This window comes from Emydura macquarii, unplaced genomic scaffold (assembly GCF_026122565.2).
Source record: "Emydura macquarii macquarii isolate MOO-44397 ecotype Brisbane River unplaced genomic scaffold, CSIRO-AGI_Emac_v2 contig_312, whole genome shotgun sequence".
Classification (NCBI taxonomy): Eukaryota; Metazoa; Chordata; order Testudines; family Chelidae; genus Emydura; species Emydura macquarii.
Window position 1 is genome coordinate 7,469,989 of NW_027130449.1, and position 20,661 is coordinate 7,490,649.

Consider the following 20,661-nt stretch of genomic DNA (forward strand, 5'->3'; position numbering starts at 1 on the left):
TCAGCCCAGGAGAGTTGTTTGCTACAGTTCACTGACAACTGGAGCTGCATCCACTTTTGCCAGCAGTGAACTTTCCTCTCTATTTCATGTCACCCCCATGTCTGATCATGGTCACTGTGACAGCCATCAGATATGGGGAACATCATGTTTGACCACTGGACAACAGGTCGCTGCTATGAGTCACTCCCTCTGAGTCTCCGCCAGCCAGGAAAGCAAGAGCCAGAGATCGAGCATCAAGCCATAGGGTCAGATTCACAACTTCTTTCCACTCATTTTTCACCATTAAGGAGGTGCAAAGGGAATGGAAACCTTCCCTAAGTTCTCTGATGTAAGGGAATCCCTAATGGATGTGGAGCTAACTCCTGTGCCTCCCTACCTGCAGTCCTCGGCGCAGAAGATGCATCAGGCTGGGCAAAAGGAGTACCTGTAGAGTGATGCACTTCGGCATCCCCAGCATGCAGATGGCCCCTAAGGAGCCACACCCATGTGGTACATTTTATATCAGACCCCAGGCTGCTCTTGCTATGCCTGGGCTGGGACCAGAAAGAATCAGTGAGCTTTACCTGGCTCCCTAGAAGCACCCCTTCCTGCTGCACTCATTGGAAACTAGATAGCAGAGAATCTTTCCCTAAGTCTTTTGCCTGGCAGTTTGGGAATCTACTCTTAGGCCACTGTCTGCGGCCAGCCAAAATACATACAAAATCTTGCAGTTACAGAGAAGGAGTGGAATTTTGGCCTTAGTTTTTAAGGCACTGAAGGATTCTTCAGAACAAAATATGTTGAATGAGCATATGTCAATATACAAACTGCACTGGCCATTAGAATTGTAACTCAATGGGAAAGCAATATAAACCACAAATAGTCTGTCTGCCTTTGCAATAAGCCTCTATCACAGCAATTCCCAACCTTTCTGAGTGTGCGGATGCCTTTTCAACCTCCATACATTTCGCGGACCACCACATGCTGCTAGTTGTAAATAAATTACAGTAGTAGGTTTTTAGAAACTATATGAAACTATTTTTATTTGAAATTGTACATTTCCTTGGTGAGGATGTTATTATTTTTCTTTTCCGCGGACCTGCTGTAATAGCCTCGTGTCCATGAACCACAGGTTGGGAACCGTCGCTCTATCACATTCATTTGGATCTTGAAAGCCCTAAAGGATTTGGGAGAGAATCCAAACAGTAACTGATTACCTCCTTATAGTAACTGTCAGAGTTGAGATCAGCAGAAACACTTAGGGTAAAGCCCTCCCTTTTTAAATGATAGAGAATTACTAGTAACAGAATAGTTTTTTTCTGACATTGGGGGAAGGAGTAGATAATCTCCCTATCAATGTGCTACTTTAGCATTTGAGTACATCACAAACTTCAGTTGATTTAGCTTTACTTTTTCCCCTCTCTAGTCCCCCTCAAAAAGTAGGTATTTTCCTCATGTTAGAAAGAAGGAATTGAGGCACAGAGAAAAGAAATGACTTGTGCAAGGTCACCAAAGAGGTCCATGGCAGAGCTGGGAATAGAACTAAGCTCTCACAAGTCCCAGGCCAGTGCCCTTAACCTCCAGTGATGTCTTGGGGTTATTTGTGATTCTAGGGAGTTGTTTATGGAGCTCTGAGGGGATTATTATAGATATTAAATGTAGGCTAATTAGTGTCCTGTTACTATTTTGACATTTGGGTTTTTAGTTATTGTGGCTCCTGGAACAATTTGGATGGGTTCTTATTGGTAGGATGTTATTATAAACCCAATTAAATAAATATAACAATTTAAAAGCCCAGCAAAAGCATGAGGACCTGCTACAGAGTGGGAATAACCAAGTACATTTTAGCATCATCTCTGAACTTCTGTTCTGTCTTGTAACACTGTCAATGTTTGAACATGTGCCTGGGGCAGGCTAGCTGCACCCAGCAAGGGAGAAAGTTTAATAGCTCTGCTGTAAATGTAAGAGTGTCTTGTCACTAGATTTCCACAGATTGGTTTGGATGAGTGTAAATGTCTGACTTCTAACATGCACTCTTCAAAAGGTATTTAGCAATCAGCAGCATTCAGCACTATCAGCTCTGTTAAGGAGTGGAAGATGTACAGAAGCTAATGCTGCACGAAAAGGTCCTTTTTGCAAGAACTTTAAAAGCAAATTTGATTCCTTTCAGCCTAATGTTTATATACTGGCACTCTTTCCTCCACAGGGCTCCTGCTGCAAGAAGTCAAATGGGAAATTCATACAAGGTTTGCAGTGGTGGAAGGACAGTGTGGAGGTAGCTGGCTCTGCCATTGGAAGGTGAGAAGAGTAAGAGATATAGGGTAGTGGGTAAGCAGAGGGGATTGCTGTGAGGCTCAGTGCAACTCTAAAAGCTCATGAAAAATAACCTGACCTACCCTCTGATTGATCTTGACTACACCAGGGCTTTCTTTGTTTGATGGCTGGTAATGCTGGTTAGGCAATGCCCATTGAAGTCAGTGGAAATATGCCCCTTGTCCTCAAAATATCTAAGTATCTCGGAGTCATTAAAGGACGCATCCTTTCAGCACTACAATGAGAGAGAGAGAAAGGTAAGGGCTGGTTGAAAAATGGTATTTTCTGCAAAAGCTTTCCAACCACTGGACAAAAGGATTGGGGGGAGGACTGAAAATATTTATTTTAGTCAAAAAGGCTTTTTTAAATATTAAAAATAGATGAAAAAATGTGCAGCCAGCTCATAGCAGCATTATCCTCATGTTACAGATTGGGGCCGGTGGGCTTTCTCCTAGGATCAGACGGAAAGTCAATAGGAGCTTTTCCATTGTCTTCAGTGGGTGATGGATTATACCCATAGTGTTCCCTCAAAGTGAAACTCACCCTGTGCAAAGGACCAGAATAAAAGCCTGTGTACTACCCAGTTTCTTACAACAGGCCTCGTGCTGGCCCTCTGCACATGAGTAAATTTCACCTTCACTGATCATTATAATTCCTTATCCATTGACATAGGGTCATTCAACGTGAAGGCATCTAAAGTGCTTCATTAGTTACATACATACAGGAGCTACTTTGCCATCCATTGGAGTGCCATCCCTTCTGCACAGCAGCAGTTTACACGGGACAGCAAGGGTAAAAAACAGTGTAGGACAGTAGGGCTACCCTTCTCTCTTCCGTCAAATGTAGCATTATTTATTATTTGTATTGAAGTAGCTCCTAGGCGCTCCAATCATAGACCAGGGCCCTGGACTAGTTAATATTTTCATTAATGACTTGAATAATCGAGTGGAGAGTATGCTTATAATATTTGCAGATGACACCATGCTGGGCCCCACTAGATACACCCTCCCAGTTTGACAATGAACCATTCATAACTACTCTCTGAATACATAATACAGCTCATAGAATTTCACCCACTAACTCCTGCATCAAGCCATATCTTATGGTTGAACTAAAGTCTCTTGTTACATAAGAAACTCCAATTGTTAATTACCCTCACAGTTAAAAATGTGCACCTTATTTCTAATCCGAGTTTATCCAGCTTTGGCTCACATCCATTGGATTTCGCTATGCATTTAGGCCTGTTCGGTGAGATCTTAGTAAATTTCCTTGTGTTTAGAGTCATTTCGAAACCTCGTTTTGCAGCAATTACTGATGATAAAAAGGTGCCCTTGTAAAAAGAAAACACTACAGTGTTCTGCTGAAATGGTCCACAGCACTGCACTACACAAGGGTGTCAGAATCCTTTGACCGGTTACTGTAATATTTATTTTTATGTGGGCAAGAAAGCAGGCATGATGACTCAGCAAAAACAAAAAAAAGGAGTAGCAGTCAGAAAGGTCTGTTCCTTAAGGAATAATGGACATAACAAGAGAAACTAAGAGAAAAAAAAGTTAGCCCCTAAAAAGTTAACTCCCCAAAGTGATGTCCAGACAGATCATAGGATCCCTAGCTGTGGAACCTGACTTTCCCCAAAGCATGCTCTCTCTTTTGTCTCATGAGCAGTCACTCTTATAGACCTCCCATGAACCCCTGGGCAAGGAGATGGAGAAAGGTAATTTGTGCTGGAGTTAGTTCCTTCTTGATTGGGTACCATGCAGCACCTCATGCACCCTGTCATACGATGGTAAAGAAAGTTTTCAAGAACCTATAAGGAAACCTTCCCTATATTATATGTAAGGGAAAAAAAACTGTCTTCCTGCCTGTTATTGAGATTCAACTTGGCAAGATTCAGTGTTTTTATACAAGGCTGCCATCAAGACATTCTTATCACTCCAAATCGATACATTTCGGGTTTCTTTTTTAATAATAATTGTGTGGCTCTCTCTCTCTCAAAAAAAAATCTTCCATTACAAAAGCTAAATGAGATGAATAACCCCTGACAGAGCAAGGAGGCGATCACACTAAATTGAATTCAGTCAATTTTAACATTCACGGTGCTAGAGGCAATTTTAGACAGAGTGTAAACGTAATGGAAAAAACATATTCCTGAAGCTGACTTACAGAACTCTGTATTTGTGGCCTTAATGATGATAAATCAATGATCTAGAAAATACAATCTCTTTCCTATTAACCAGATGGGCGTGCAAATTCTCCACAGACTCTGAGACGTAAGCACCAAAAATGTTCAATTAGCATTTCACATCCCACTACCTTACAATTATAAGTAATTAGATTGGAACACAGTGCAGACACACACATTCACACACAAATGGTCTTTCTTGCTCTCTTTATATATATTATATATATATATATAATGTTTATATATAAATAAATAACGTCTGCCTCCCAATTGTTATAATCCTTTAATTCAGTTGAGAGATTCTCTGCTAACATCATAAGAGATGCACTGAGGCAGAACTCTGAAATTGAATTACCACCTTTGTATTGAGTTGAAGAGCATGGCGGTGATTACAAGGTCCTGCCTCAGCTACTTCTTCAGTCTGAGCTCAGCTGCCCTAATGATGCCTGTTATCTCCTGTTCCATCAGATACAGGTGCCTTGCTAATAGGCTGCCATGTATTCTCTGTCTTCATTAGCAGCGAGCATGTAGACAATGATAACTTCTGGCTGACCATGCTCAAACAGGACTTTTTTTTGGTGCCTGGAGGAGCGGACGGGGGGAAAGGAAGCAAGTACAGGGAGTGAAATCTTGAAGCTATTGAAGTCAATGGCAAAATTTTCATTGACTTTAATGGGGCCGGGATATTGCTCAGGATCCAGGAAAGTGACGCGGCTTCTGTCTGTTTTTTGGTAGCACTGCAAGGGGCACAACATGGCAGGGATGGGGCAGAGTGCAAGGATCTTGTCTTTACTTGGGAAAGGACCCTTATTGCTTCAATATCTTCAGAGGAGTTGGTGGTTCCGTGTCAGTCTAATATCATGGAACTAGAATCATTCATAAACTTCTTATATGAGCTTATGTTAGTGGATTTAAACATTACAGAGCAAGGGTTATGTGCCTTAGATATAACTCTTAGAATGCTGGCATTTTCCAGACAGCCAACAGTTGGGGGAAAGATTTTTCCCAACTGTAATCTCACAGAAGTATCTGAGATAGTTGAGGTTCTCCTTATATTTATGATGGAAAACAACTGAGTGGTAGCTGTTGGCCAATGCTGTTTATAAACGTGCTATAAAAGATATATGGATCCAGTTGCTCAGCTGGTGTAAATTGACATAGTTCCATGGACTTCAGTAGACTCGTGCCAAGGATCCAGCCAATATATTTTAATGATGTTGAACTTGTTAAGGAACAGGATAGGATATAAAGGGGTGAATTTGCGGAAGAATGGTCTCCCTTGGCCAAGCTCAATTAGCAGGCACAACACTTGTGTCCACATTTTGCACCCACAGTTGAATTGTGGGCGCAGATGTGAGTACTTGAAATTTTAAATTGGGATTTTCAAAGAGACCTGATGTCTTAATATCTGTTTGCTGACATGGAAAATATACCCCCTATGCCTTTTTTAGTTTTGGAAACCAAAGGTGTTATCCGTAACCTAGGAATGAATATTTTATATATGGCCCTGATTCTCATATACACTAACACCCCTTTACACTACTCTGGCAGAGCGCGACACCAAAGCAGTATAATAGGGCCTTACTATAACTGCTAATCAGGCTCAGGATTTTTATTTTAATCTTGACTATCTACTACACATGGGAAAACTGCTATGAACAAGCTTTAAACCCAAATCTTCACCAGTTTTCAAATGTTTTCACCAGTTGTGTTGCCTTGTGAATGTCTAATATGCATTGTAAGGTGTGGAGTCATTTACTAAATGGAGCTAACAGACAAACACAAATCACTATCTATGAGAGCCTGAAATGTTTGCAAACAGCAGCTGTTCTAAATAATGTCCTTCATGCTGGTTTACCTGAGGTGCAGTGGTTAACTCCATCATTATTTCAACAGTGTTGTGCCTGGTGCAACTCTCTGGGATATTTGCCTTTGGAAAATGTCAGCTCTGAGAAATCTCTGTTCATTAGTAACCAGTCAAAAGAGAACAGTCAGGTGGTTGTCAAAAAGAACCACATCTTCAGAAATTCAAGTTTTAGTAAACTAAAAGTGCTGAGATCCTGGTTTAATTTTAAAGGGGCTCTGTCAGGATGAAACCGATATATTAGAGCAGGTCATAAAAATTCAAAATTTGTTAAAAAAGGGACAATTTTCTCAAAAAATGTTCCTATTTTTCAGCAAGCTCTACCATATATTTCAAAAAGTCTTCACTTGTGTTACTAGCAACACTGTAGATTGTTAAAACTGAAAGAGGTTTAAAAATCAACAGTCATTCTTTATTACAGTGACTAATTACAGTATAGTTACCTTGCAATTAGAATGTAATTATACTACAGTTTTGTTTTCCAGTACATAATTAATGCTAATTCATATGACCAGAAAGTTAACTTCATAATTATGGAGTTACCTTTGAATTTACTCTTAATAGAAACACTATTAGAATCCAGGCATTTAAACTGAATTGTATTGATTTTGTAATTATTCTCAGACTTTTAGTAACTTTCTGGTTAAGTAAATTAGTGGCAATTTCAGATAGACTACAGCAGAAGCATGGTCCAATTGCATTATAGTTGGTAGGTAACTACAGTGTAATTACAATCATTTTATTATAAAATGTGGCCAAGTGTAATTTACTTTTCACATGTTTTCTGGTTAGTTTTTGCACTTTCCTATCTATCTAGGGTTCTTAAATGGCCCTCACTGTCATAGTATGTGAATGATTGACACTTTTAAAAAATGAACTTCTCATGCTATCATCACCATTATACAGATGTGGAACTGAGGCACAGAGATTAAGTGACTTGCCCAAGGTCACACAGCTAGTCTGTGGTAGAGCAGAACAGAACCCAAAGATCCCACATCCCAGCCTAGCACCCCAACTAATGGACAATCCTTCCTCTATGCTGTTATCATGAACATTGAAACTAGAATGACTAACCTCACTGCCTGGGTCTAAGTCTCTTCTCACTCAGTGATGCCAGCAGAGTTGCTTCTCCCAATTGGAATTGAGACAGATGGAAGAGACCTAACAAGTAGGGCTAATAGAAAAATTTCCATCAAAACTTTTTTTTGAGGGCAAATGAGATATTAGGTAAAACAAATTCACAGAAAGCATCTGTTTTCTTTGAAATTTTTTCAATTTTCCATTGGAAAACCAAAACATTTCGTTTGTAAATAGAATTTTACCAGAAATACTAATTTTCCAGGTTTTTGATAAAAAGTTTAAGTTTTCTAACCAGCTCTATTAATAAATCCATCTCTCTGATCATTCAGGGCATTTAAACACACACCCACGCCCACACTTAGATGGCTGTGCACCCATGTTTACACACACACCCCCCTGCAGGTACTAATTTACAGACTTTTTCTGAAAATGGCTCACATAAGGTTCTCTTATGTCTCTATGGGAAATTGCCATTCTTTACTATCCTCTGAAAGCTGAACACATTGGGACACTTTCTTTTTTGCACTAAGATCCATTTGGCACAGGATGAGGAGAGCTTCATTCTTAAGCTGCAGCAGCTCTGATCCCCATTTAACTTAGAACAGCCTAGGGGCCATTCTAACTTACAAAAGCTGTCTACAGGCCTTAGGGTTAGGGTCCATCATTGCAGCTGATGGAAGAGAGCCTCCCAGACCAGGTCCACAGGCTTGGGTTAGCAGAGCTCACACTAGTGCTGTGAAAGTCGCTGTGCAGACCGTGCTTTGAAGTTGTGGCTGAGGCTGCAGCTCAGGCTCTGAAGCCCACTCCCATTCCGAGGCTTCACAGTTCAAATTTCAGCCTGAGCTCGTCAACCTGGACTGCAGGGCTTGCTTCTGCGGACTGTGTAGATATATCGTAAGGGACCATTTGCCCACCTCCTCCCCTGCCCTCCACGCTACTGTCATGTTATCTACACTGGGGTGGAGTGGCTGGCATAGGAACTAACTCTGCCAACTGTATACCAGCCAATGGTTCTTCCTCACTGAGGGAATTATCTGGACAGTTGCAGCCAGATTCTGGTCCCTTTATACTGCTCAGGCACAGAAAATCTGGTCCACAGAGCTCAGCCTTCCCAGGCCTAAACAAGAGTGCTTGGACTTACGCTCCCCACTGCCCCATTTTCTATGATTAAGTTTTCTAGCCAACAGTTTCAGGGCCTTGCTTTGTTGATATCAAACCCGTGTGGGAAGGAACAGTTTGGTGACAGGTTAGTGCAGGATTAATCAATCCATCCTCGCTCTCCATCCCACTGCAACAAGTGCAGGAGAGACATTTTCAAGCCACGGGAAGTCTCATTAATTATTCATCCATTCTCAAGTCACTAGGTACCAGTAAATGAACCTGTCACACCATTTTGATTGCTAAACTCCCCCATCTTCTCAGGGAGAAAAATGTGAAAGCAGAGTCTATTACCTGGGTTTTCAGGTACCTAGATTAATAATGGGCTGTTACTATGGTTACCATGTAATCTAATGGCTGCCACTAAGTGTCATTCACTTTTTACATCCTTGTTTTTGTTCACATGGCACCACTGATCATTGTTCTATTTTGAAAAAGAAAGGTCTGAATCCTGAGGTCCTTAGTCTGGCAAAATTCCCATCGACTTCTGTAAAAATGCTGCCTGAGCAAGGACAATGACTTGGGTAACAATGGTAACAAATAGGATTAGATGCTCAATGACAGTGATTCTTGCTCAGGTATTTATTGTTAAATTGATCACTGGACTGGGGTCAGGAAGGAATTTCCTCCCAGCGCATGTTGGCAGGGACTAGGACTGGGAACTCAGGGAAAGATCTTTGCTTTCCTTAAGAGAATTGGGCAGAGATTCTCTCTTAAGGCCAGTAATAGAAGCAACCCACTTACCCAGACGAGCTTTAGTATGCTACATCTTGAAAGTGTACAAAATGAATCAGGTGTGTGACCCATTTCTTGGGATGAGGTCTAGACATCAGACTGGAACCCTAATGAGATTGTCCTCCAGTGCCCTTGCCAGACTCTGTTCCTTTTCAGCAGTTGGCATTATATTAGGGGTTGTGCCATTGGATATTGCAAAGAAGAAAAAAAAGCCAGCAAAGTTGCATTCACCCAAACACCCAAGCATGGAAACCAAAACAAACACTGGTTAATTTTAGGTTAATGTTCTGTAATTTGATTGTTAATACTGCAGATGATTTCACTATTAAAAGAGTCTGTTTGTTTGGTCTAAGTGTACTGGGTCCATACGCTTATGTAGGTACTCACATATATATGGACACTTCTACAGGGGTCTATATAAACATGCACACACCCCTATGTATCTTCATCATCATTTGTGTTATCAGAACATTTTGGGTGTCTACACTGCGATTAAACAACCATGGCTGGCCCATATCAACTGACTCAAGCTCATGCGGCTCTCACACGGCTCAGGCTGCTGGACTGTTTAATTGCTGGTTAGATGTTCGGAATTAGGCTGGAACCTGGGCTCTGGGATCCTCCCCACTACTGGGGTCCAAGAGCCTAGACTCCAGCCCAAACCCGAACATCTACACCACAATTAAACAGCTTCACAGCCTTAACCCTGCCTGCCTGAGTGAGCTGACACAGGCATTTAATTTGTAGACATACCCCTAGAGGCTCCAAATGAGATCAGGGTCCCCTTGCACCAGGCACTTGTACAAACACAAGCAAGAGGCAGTCCTTGCCCTGAAGCCCTTACCATCTAAACAAACTAATTGTAGGAGAAAGGAAATATCATTAACTCCATTTTATAGATGGGGAGCTGAAACACAGAGGGTTTAAGGCCTGGATCCTCAAATGTATCTAGGCATCTAACTCTCACTGATTTCAATGGGACTTAGGTAGCTAAATACTTTTGAGAATCTGGGCCTAAATGACTTTCCCAAGGTCACACAGGGAGTCTGTGGTAAATGCAGAATTTGAGCCCCAATCTCCTGCACCCCAACCCAATACCTTAACCACAACCCCATCACTCTTAGCACAGATTCAGGCATAGCTTCCCTGCCCATAAAGGTACTTTCTTATAACAAATAACCCATGTGGACTACTGTTCTGAGTGCTAAGGAGGAGGGACTGAATGGTCAAAGCAGCTCAGGAGGTTAACAGCGCTGCTAGCTCTGCGGAACCACTAGTCAGCTGTGAATGATGAAATACAAAATGAAAAGTGAAAGTGCCTGCCGAGTGCAGAGAGGAGGAGGAGGGGAGAACCCACAAGCAGTGATGGTGTGGTCTCTGCCAAGCCAGCAGCTATAACATTCAGTGAAGGTGCAATAAAAAAAAAAACTGATAAGCAACAGCCATACTGCAAAAAAAATATACCTACAGCATGTATATATGAGATTTAGTACTTTCAAACAAGCTTTCATTTAATTTAATTTAATTTAATCATAATTGCCCCTTTCTCCATCCAAAAGCCAATGAAAGAGTTGGACTACTTGGAAGATACAGCTTACATAATCATGATCATGTGACACATACATGACCGCACACAGCACATTCAGGTGTGCGCGTGCGTGCGTGCGCGCGCACGCACGCACACACACACACACACAAATACTTGCATGCACACCGTAGACTCATGCACTCCCCAAGACAATGCAAACTAGTCCCACGTGCATTCACACCTAACACAAATGATATAGCCATGCAAGCTTGCACACTAATATACACACAGCACACACATTTTTATTGTAATTTTTCATTTGCTGCTGCAGACAACGTTATTTTCAAAGTACCTAGTATGCTGAAATCTAGGCAACCAAGGCTCAGCTGGCACGTCACAGAGACAACATGCTCAAGACAAAAACTAAATGCACCACAGTCCTTTCTGGATGGGTGGTCTGAACTTCCACACCGGCAATATGACAGTCACTGAGAAACAGTTGAGTCCCAAATTCTGCAGCACCTAAATATTTCTGTTCTGATTCCAGCTGTCTTTTGCAAAGCCACAACAATACCCTTTCATGAAAAGGAAAGGTCACAAGATTAAGGGCTGTGCACGCAGTAAAGCTGCATCTTCAAACAAGTGAACGTGACCCCTTGTCAAGGAAACTTATTCAGGTTTTATTCCACTTTGCTCCCAGATAGCTCTCCTTGCTAGTGGAGACATTTTACATTAGAAACTTCCAATTATGTGGGACAGAGTTTTTCCCCTCCCATTTGGTTTAATGATTAGAGCAGGGAATTGAAAGGCAGGACTCCTGGGTTCCATTTCTAACTCTACTGCTTATTCCCTCTGTGACCATAAGTAATGCAATTATTCTAGCTCTGTGATTCGGCTTGTCCACTTGTTAAACAGGAATAATAATAGCTATCTCTGTGACAGATTGAAAAATGGTGATTTTTTTTTTTTTTTTTTTTTTAAAAAGGAAAGATTTTGAAATATTTTTGTGAAAAATAGTTTAAAGATCATTTAAAAATCCATCCATCTCTAGTTACTTTATTATTTACATGGCTATTATGTAAATGTGCTAGGTGCCATATAAACTCATCATTCAGGTATATGGGAAACCACAATGTATCCAGAAGCTGACAGTGTAAGGCCCCAATCCCACAAAGATTTAGGCTGTACTTAGGTACTTCAAAGTTTAGCATATGTCTAAGTCTTTGCGGAATTGAGGCCTAAAGAAAGAAAACATACAAATGGTTTACAACACAGAACCACAGTATTTGACTAGGGCAATAAAGGGCCTATATCTTGTTAGTTCCATATGTGTATACTTGAGTGTAGATTTCTCTCTTATTGGGGGTGAGGGGTAAAATGCTTTCAGAAGATCAGATGAAAGGCTCTACATAGATGTATATCTTCAGCATTATTATTTTGACTGAGGCTGGGATTTATTAGAAGCAAACCCAGGATATCCAGGATTGGGAACATACGTACTAGGTAGGAAACAGGTACACATATAAGCAGAGTATGCGGTAAAGAGATCCATCCTCAATCATAGATATTTGCTGAAATCCCCGAGCATGTCACAGGGAGAAAAATGCGTGGGAAAAATTTTCAGAGGAAAAGAGCAATTATGTGCTCAACTCTTACTCAATTTCAGTAGGACTTGGGTGCTTAATTCACCACTTGTGCCTTTGAAAACTCCCTGTAGCCCAAAAATTGAAACGCTGCATTAAGCCAGCATCTGGGGGAAATCTCCTTGTTCCTTTAATGAGCTTTTTGAAATGGGCCTATATTTCTTCATTTCCTCAGCCTCACAAGGGTAGGGGCAAAGGCAGGTAATTAATCATTAATGCCCTAAAAGGAAGGCAGCTATGGAAATGGAGTGAGTGGTCCCTCAGGTGATAGTTTAATAATATTCTACATCTACACATCAGCTGGGCTTGGTTTACCTCATCTAAGATTTACAGCCAAGAGGCAAAAATGAAAAGGAGAATACTTAAAGATGGCTGGCCATTTAGCCTATTGAGAGAGACTCTCTCCGCTGCACATTTCTTATTCATTTCCAGACCACTCCAGGAGATGTCAGATAATGAGAAGGCTTGTTCTTTAAGGACCAGGTACAGCAAAGCACTTAAGACATGTTTAACTTAAAGTATGAGCATAAAGCATAAGCCTTGTGACTTCAGAAGGATTGTTTATATGCTTAGAGTTACGCACATGCTGAAGTACTTTCCTGGATCAAGCCCCAAGTCTTTGAGACATTTCCTTTCCATACACCTTATTTACTAACTCCCATTGACTTGAAAGAGAGAGTAGAATTATATAATTTGCACATGGCCCTACGCAGAGGTGGTTTGGGTCCACATGAGGGGGCACCAAGAGAGGGTGGTCCTAGGCTGGTAGGTAGGCAGGGGATGTGTCCGTCTTGTCCCTTTCTGGCCGATGTGCTCCTCTGAGGGAGTAAAGGCTGGGCAGTCCGTCATGCTCTGCCCTTGTATCAGCCACACAAAAGGTAAAAGAGTTGTTTCTTGTGACCCCTTCTCCACTACACACTTGCACACAGGTTGTTCATAGTCTGGCTCCAGGAAAATCCAGATGTGTGTGTAAGAAGGAAATAATATTTTTGCCAGGAACACGCCAGCCTCAATTCACAGAACTTTTCATAAACTAAGCCTTTCAGAGGGCAACATTATTGATTCACTCCAGACCTGCCACAGAGCTGCCATCATAATCAGAAAAGGCTACTCTCAAATTGGGAGGCTCTGCTTCTCCTTTAACTTCATAATCAAAACCTGCTCTTTCCAACGCCTATAACAGAGCGGCTTTCCCCTGTTAGAGGTAAATATTGTTTGTGAACTGAGTTGTAGCTCTGATAACTGATCCCTGGATGCTGGAAATCCATAAAAATTCCCTCCCTCCCCCAGTCATGAAGTTCTCTCTCCTTTGCTTTTCTCACACTAATAATCTCCTCTTTGCCACATCGTTCTGTTAACTACCGAACATCTTATTATCCACTCACTGCAAGAAACCCTAATAGTCATTCTGCATCTTATGGGTTGTAGGACTGCATTCCACTAACCACAATAAACTGACATGCATGTAGTTTATAGGAATAACACATTGAATGGAGTTCATCTCAATCTGTACAGTCAGGAAGTTTCTATAACGTACATGCAACTCCAGTACTTATACCTTGCATTTTCTCATGTTGCTCACAGTTTCAATTTTATATTCTGCAAAATAAAATCAGTGTTAGTAATGGTTAGGTATTGCTTACGTAGTACCATGGTGCTTTATTGTAAAGACGAATTATTATTTGTATTACACAAGCACCTAGAACACTGATCAGAGAGCAGGGCCCTGTACTAGGTGTCGTACTAACAAAGTAAAATAAAACCAGTACCTGCCACTGAGAACTCAGTCAAAGTTAATAGCAAGATGCATGAGGGAACAGACAAATGGGGATAATGAACATTAAAATGGGTATGTTTGCATTAATTATGAGTCTCAATGCTTAAAGCAGTCATAGGTAGCCACCATTCAAATAAACACCAGCCAGTAAAGATGGATACCCTGCCCAAAAATCTAAGGCCATGTCTGCACTAGGAGGTGCTACAGCAGCACAGCTCCAATGCTGTGCCGCTGTAGCATAGACGCTGCCTACAGAGATGGAATGGGTTCTTCTGTCCCTGTAGAAACTCCAGCTCCCTGAGCAATAGTAGGTAGGTTGATGGATATGTTCTTCTGTTGACCTACCTGCATCTACACATGGGATTAGGTTGGCATAGGCATGGATTGAGTGTAGACCAGGCCTAAGGCCTCAGTCTGGGAATTCTTTATGTGTGAACAGATTGCTCCATGTAAGTGTACCATTTAGCGATCACAGAGATGGGACCAGACACACACGTCTCATGTAAACACCTCCAAACCTGGAGGAAGCTCCGACTCAAACTGAACTTCATGCCTATCTCCTTCCTCTCTCCCCAGCCAAACCAAATGAATAAACCTGAATTTGGGGAAAGTTCTGAATCTTGAGCACATCTTTAAGTGACCGGCAAATCACAAAAAAACCTGAGGATCAGCTGACATGAGAGGCTTATCTGAACTATTTGATGTGAACAATGAGCTAGATATCCTGCTAGACCATGCTCTGAAATATGATTTCAGTGTGGCCAGAAATACCATTATTAAATTCCATTATTAATCTGATCTTTAATGTTTATACTTGTGACTTTCACAAAAAGCAGGAAAGTGCTAATGATAGAGTTAGGAGGCCTTGCAAATACAGAGCAGGCTCAGAATTTAAAAAATGGGGATGAGAGGAAGAACTGGATTACCTTATGGACTGGAGTAATAGAAATAGGCTGAAATTTAAGTGCAACATCATGCACTTCAGCAACAAACATTTCTGCTAGCAACTGATGAACCCCCAGTTTGTAAGTGGCAGAGGAGTAAGACTGGGTGTATTAATCACATGGCAACTATGAACCTGTGTGATGCACTGCTGAAAAAGACAAGATAGGAAGCTAATATAATTGTACAAGACACTGTTAAGACATCACCCAGAAAATGGTGTATAATTCTGATCACCCAAGTTCTAGTATGTAACTCCTTGAGAAAGATGAATTCAGAGGAGGGCTACTAGGCTGATCTTAGTGGAGACTAAACAAAGTAGAGCCTGAGATGGGTGGTTGTTAACACACCAAGGAGGGAGAAGAACTATTTATACTCATGAACAAAGGGTCACAAATAAAATTAGGCTGAAAGTTAAATCTTTTAAGACCCTCAGAAGAGTGATGTTCTGGAGCAGCCTTCCAAGAAAATTAATGGGAGCAACAAAGCCAGACTAGTTTTACTCTCAAACCCCATCTTATGAAGGGTTGTAAAGAGAGGGGTGCCTGCACTAGGAGGGGACTGGACTATGACCATGGTGTCCCTTCTTAGGATGCTTGAGTTACCCCACCATCCTAATATTAAAACTTCACTAGTTAAGGAGGCTCCTACCTATGGCTCAATAGCTAAGTAGTCCCTCTATACCAGAGGTGATTATGGAGGCCACTTCTTTGGCAGTTTAGCAAGTCTTGGAAAGCACTCTTTCCTGAAGGACAGCAGCTAGTCTGCACCACTCCTCTCTACAGTGTAAGCAGACATGGTGACATTCTGCCATTGCACATAATATCTATTACACACAAGCAATACCATTTTTAACCCTTTCCCTGCATAGCCTGCTTTTGCTGAGATTTTTGGCAGACCAAGATAAGGCTGCCTCAGTTACTATTCTCTTAAACTGTGCACAATTTGTAATGGACAACTCCCTTGCTGTCTAGGTGAGTCTTTCTGCTGCTGGTGAAGGTTTTATGAATATTCCTAAATATATATTTAGCAGCCGTATCACATCCCTTTGCATGCATATAATAGTTATATTTTGGATTTGTGTTACAGGAGGTGCTGTGTGTTAAGCTATAGGTTAGAATCTTGGAGGTTTCACAGTGAAGTCTCCAGGGAAAGATTTGATTAGGTCCTATATTTTTATTCTAGGATCATCATCAAGTTACAGGTACAAGAGATTGTTTTGTAAAGACTATTACTGCAGGAGTCTAGATCATTAAATTAGGCTTCAGTCACTTCAGTGGGTTTTGTTGATCACATCAGAGGCATAATAGAAGCCAGGTCTCACCCAATACAGTACTGTGGAGACAATACAAATGGCAGAGAAAAAAAGTCACCTTCATTTAAAAGTAGGGATAACCCAGAACAGATACAGAGGATTGAATATCTAGGTCATTTCTCCCAGCCCCAGAGACTTTTCTGATCATAACTATTCCAAGTTAATAAATTTAATTTGTAGTGAACTGCATCTCTTTTATAGAAGCGTTCAGTTTGCTTGAGAAATCAAGTTTGTGTATACAGCACCACCTCCTCAATAATCCCCAGACAGGGACATAGTCCTGATATATGGATTTTTCTTAATTCTACAAGAAGTCAAGCAGATCAATACAATGGTATGTTGCAGTGGTCATAAAAAGTTGTTTATTGACAGATGTAAATGCCAAAGAGTTGATGCAATCAACTTACAATAGAGACTTACAGAATTCATTCAGTTTCTAATACCAGCTTCAGTGAACTACTCAACGATTTTCATGATACAAATATTTACTTGAGTTACTATAATGTACAAATAGCGCAGTAGTTCAACAGGCTTTTTAGTCACCAATAGACTGAACTATGCCAAGTTGCACCAGCCACATACATGCACCAGTAACTTAAGTCTAGGTAGGATTATATTGGGAATAAGCTAATAGTAATCTTTAGAGAAGTAAATAGCACTGAGGAAAGTAGACAGGAGTGGGTTATCATCCACTGTATTAAAAAGACTAAGTTAAGAGCTGTGCTGAGAAAGCAGGACCAGATAAAGGGTCCCAGATGCTTTACACAATGAAAAGTTGTGCATTGGGAGAGCATTTACAGTAGTTAAAGTTAACATTAGCTGTACTTTAAGGCAAAGCTTCATTTGTGTTTCCCTGTAGCATACATACTAGCTAGATTCCCACTTACAATCTGGTCCTTTCCAGATCAGTAGCCAGTTACTGCAAATAAGAGGCCATTTATTCCCAAATACATCAACTTTAACTCTGGTAGTGGTGTTAATTTGATCCAGTTAGCTACTTCATTTGTTCTGAAAGAGGAGGAGGTCCTAGCAATAGAATGACTGTTGTGTTGACAAAGTCATCTGTGCAGGTAGCAGCATCACTGCTACTGTATTATGAGCCTGAAGCTGGAGCTAGTTTTATTAGTTGCCAGGTACCGTAGGACTAATCTTCTCAGCATCCTCTTTAGTTGTGGGTATCAGAGGCTGGGAAACTTCAGCTTCACTTCTGGGCTCTGAAGCTTCAGAGGCCTCAATATCAGCAGCATCGTGACCCTCTGACAGCTCTGCCTTTGCACCCATACTGACTGTTGGCTCATCCTCTGTGACATCTCCCTGGCTTACTGCAGAGTCTCCCTCTTTTGCAGTGTCTTCAGCAGGAACCTGGGGACCTTTGTCATTCTTCACAACCTTTGGTTCTGGGGTCACTGCAATAGGCTCCCCATTTTCTTTGGCAGTATCTTCTAGCTCAGTGGCCGCTCCTTCAGTCTTCTGGTCTTTCGATTTATCAGCCACAGTGAACCCCTTCTTGCCAAGTTTGCCTCCCATTTTTGGATCTGGATAGCAGGGACTGGGGGGAGGAAAAGGGACAAAGTAGGAGTTCCAAGTTTCTGTTATGACTGTCAGACTGCACTAGCAAACAGAGAGAAGAAATACAAGAGCAATTCCTAATCAGCCATATAGTTAAAATAAAATGGGTGAAATATGGGTATCACCCTGAAGCATCATGTTTCCAGTGATCATTAGTTACTGCTATATGCCTTCAAATAACTCACACTTTTATGATAGTCATCCATGGATCTTAAAGTATCTGAATTGCTTTTGAAAAGAATAATTTCCCCCCATTCCAGGATAGCAAGTTGGCTAATTTTTGCCAAGCTAGGACAGAAGAGACTAGAATTGAACCCATGTCTTCTCCCACTCCCTATCCAAGGAATGTACAGCTTTCCAGTAAGGCTAACAGCTTGCTGCAACAAAAGACACCAAATTCAGTAGGACAAATGCAAGTACAGTTAGCCAGCGTAGTGTCAAAATAGCATTGACTACAAGCACTCTCATACCATCTCAATGGCAACAGAATCTTTTGAGATACTATTGTTTAGAAGAGATATAGAGCCTCGCTCAGTAAAAGCACAGTTCATGTGCTTAGTCTATTTCAGAGCACAAGTCTCTGCAAACAGCCATGTGTGTTGTCTCTAGCTGATTCCATCTCAGAGTTGGACAGTTTACAACTAGCAAAAACAGCAGAGTTGTTAGTTTTACTAATATGGGATCTGAGGGTCAAACTGCATTTATCTCTGCTTGTATTTTTTTAAATTAGCACTAAAATTCCTGCAGGGCAAGTTCTGCCACATGGTCTTCAGTGGAGTTGAACAGGCAAAACTGAAGGAAGAATTTATACGGATAGTGCTAGTGATGCATTGTGACAATGGAAAAGTGGGTTTTTTTGTTTTTTGTTGTGGGGGAAAGGGGAGTAAGAAGGGTGTCATCTATCAGCTAGTTATGGAGGACCCAGAATACAGCTAATAGTCAGTTGTTCAGCCAGGGTTACAAAGACACTAAACCAAGGTAAGGCATGCATCATTAGGTAATTGATGAATACTCCAGCACACAGTGTGACATATAAAGCCAGAAACCACCCAAAAAGTTCAATTGTCTCTTAATTCACCCCTTGCCACAGCTTATTGCTATCAGAGTATGGGTTACACTGCTATTGATATGCCAAGAGGGTATTGCTTTACAGTTCTGATGGACATTATCTCCATTCATCTTCTATTTTATAAAAGCCAGATATATTTATGCACATTTCAGGCTACATTTGAACAGACTCTCCTTTTAGCTTGACAGTTTTATTAAGTGATACTTAATTGACACAGGAGAACTCCCTTTGCTCATCCCCAGTTAGTTTGGAGCTACCATACTTCTAGGAGCAGCCACTTGCAATAGTTAATGAACTCAAGAGGGACTCCTCAGACACCTAGGGCAGGCAGGCAGGCCGGCCGGCCCTACCATAAAGGGAGAGTCTAACATAGAGGGAACAAGTGTTTGTAGCCTAGATTAAGTGTGCAGGAAGTGGCCACCATAGTCTCAACAAACAGGCAGTAACTCAAGGTAGTTGGCCCTCAGTTAACACAAGGCATGGAGTATGGCAAAAAACAAGCCCCTCAAGAAGGCAGGGTAAATAAGAGGTTGTTCCCCTCCACATTCTATGGAGCATAGATCATGCAAAACTAGAGCCATTGATCTGAACCTTTTAAGTTTTAGGCTTTTAGTAAGCTAGGTTCCAGAACCAGCCAGCTTCTAATTTTAGTTCTAGAGACTTAAAACTAGAGCCAACCTCAGTTTTCCTGCTCTCTAGCAAGAAGTTTACACAAACAGAAGACATCACCCTGACATTATTTCTATCCAGTATCAACTGCTTTTGTTCATAATATTAGCTCCCCACATAACATACTACATACCCATCAGAAGCACAAAATACTTAGCCAGAGATACCCACCTCCCCCTTACACAAGCACCTCAAACTACTTTGCTTTTAGTAAAGCAACCAATACCCCCATTGTAACATAAAGCTCAAACAATTGGAAACCCCACTTTTAATATAGTAAAAAACAAAATAACTTTCTTACCTGCCTAAAGGGAAAGATGCACCAATACACTTAACCCACTTGTACAGATTTCTCCTGAGCTCTCTTTCTGCTACTCAAGCTCTTCTTAAATAGGCCTTGGTGGCCACCCTCTAAATCCTCCCCAACTTCCTGCACATTAGTTCCACCTAATGAGTGTTCCCTATCCCATTAAGTATTCATGGCTTTGGCTATGTCATTGGGCTAACTCTGTTACTATGTAGTTCATTGTATTTGTTGAGATATTTCTAAACATGCCCCATGTGTGGGAATATGATTACTACATTGAATGGATCAGTAATTTCCAACACATTACAATAGCCTCCCACTGAGATCAGGGTTCTATTATGCTAGGCACTGTGCATATACCTGGTAAGAGATAATCTGTACACTGAAGAGTTTACAATTTAAATAGGATGATAAGTGCGGAAACTGAGAGGTGAAGGCCCAGACCAACAAAGTTGTTAGACTTCTATCTTCCATTGATTTCAATGGAAGTTTAGAGCCTAAATACCTTTGTGGCTCTAGGTCAAAGCGACT

At 41.2% G+C, this 20,661-nt stretch overlaps 1 long non-coding RNA gene across 2 annotated transcripts; it reads right to left on the reverse strand.

Annotated features, from left to right (window-relative positions):
- Positions 1 to 1,009: 1,009 nt before the first annotated feature.
- Positions 1,010 to 20,178, reverse strand: LOC137162767 (uncharacterized). Of its 2 annotated transcripts, XR_010922491.1 has the most exons (4): positions 20,125 to 20,178; positions 7,413 to 7,512; positions 2,376 to 2,527; positions 1,010 to 1,156 (listed from the first exon to the last, which is right to left on the reverse strand). It is a non-coding gene; the product is annotated as an uncharacterized lncRNA (long non-coding RNA). The 2 variants fall into 2 exon arrangements; XR_010922490.1 differs by lacking the exon at positions 7,413 to 7,512.
- Positions 20,179 to 20,661: the final 483 nt, after the last annotated feature.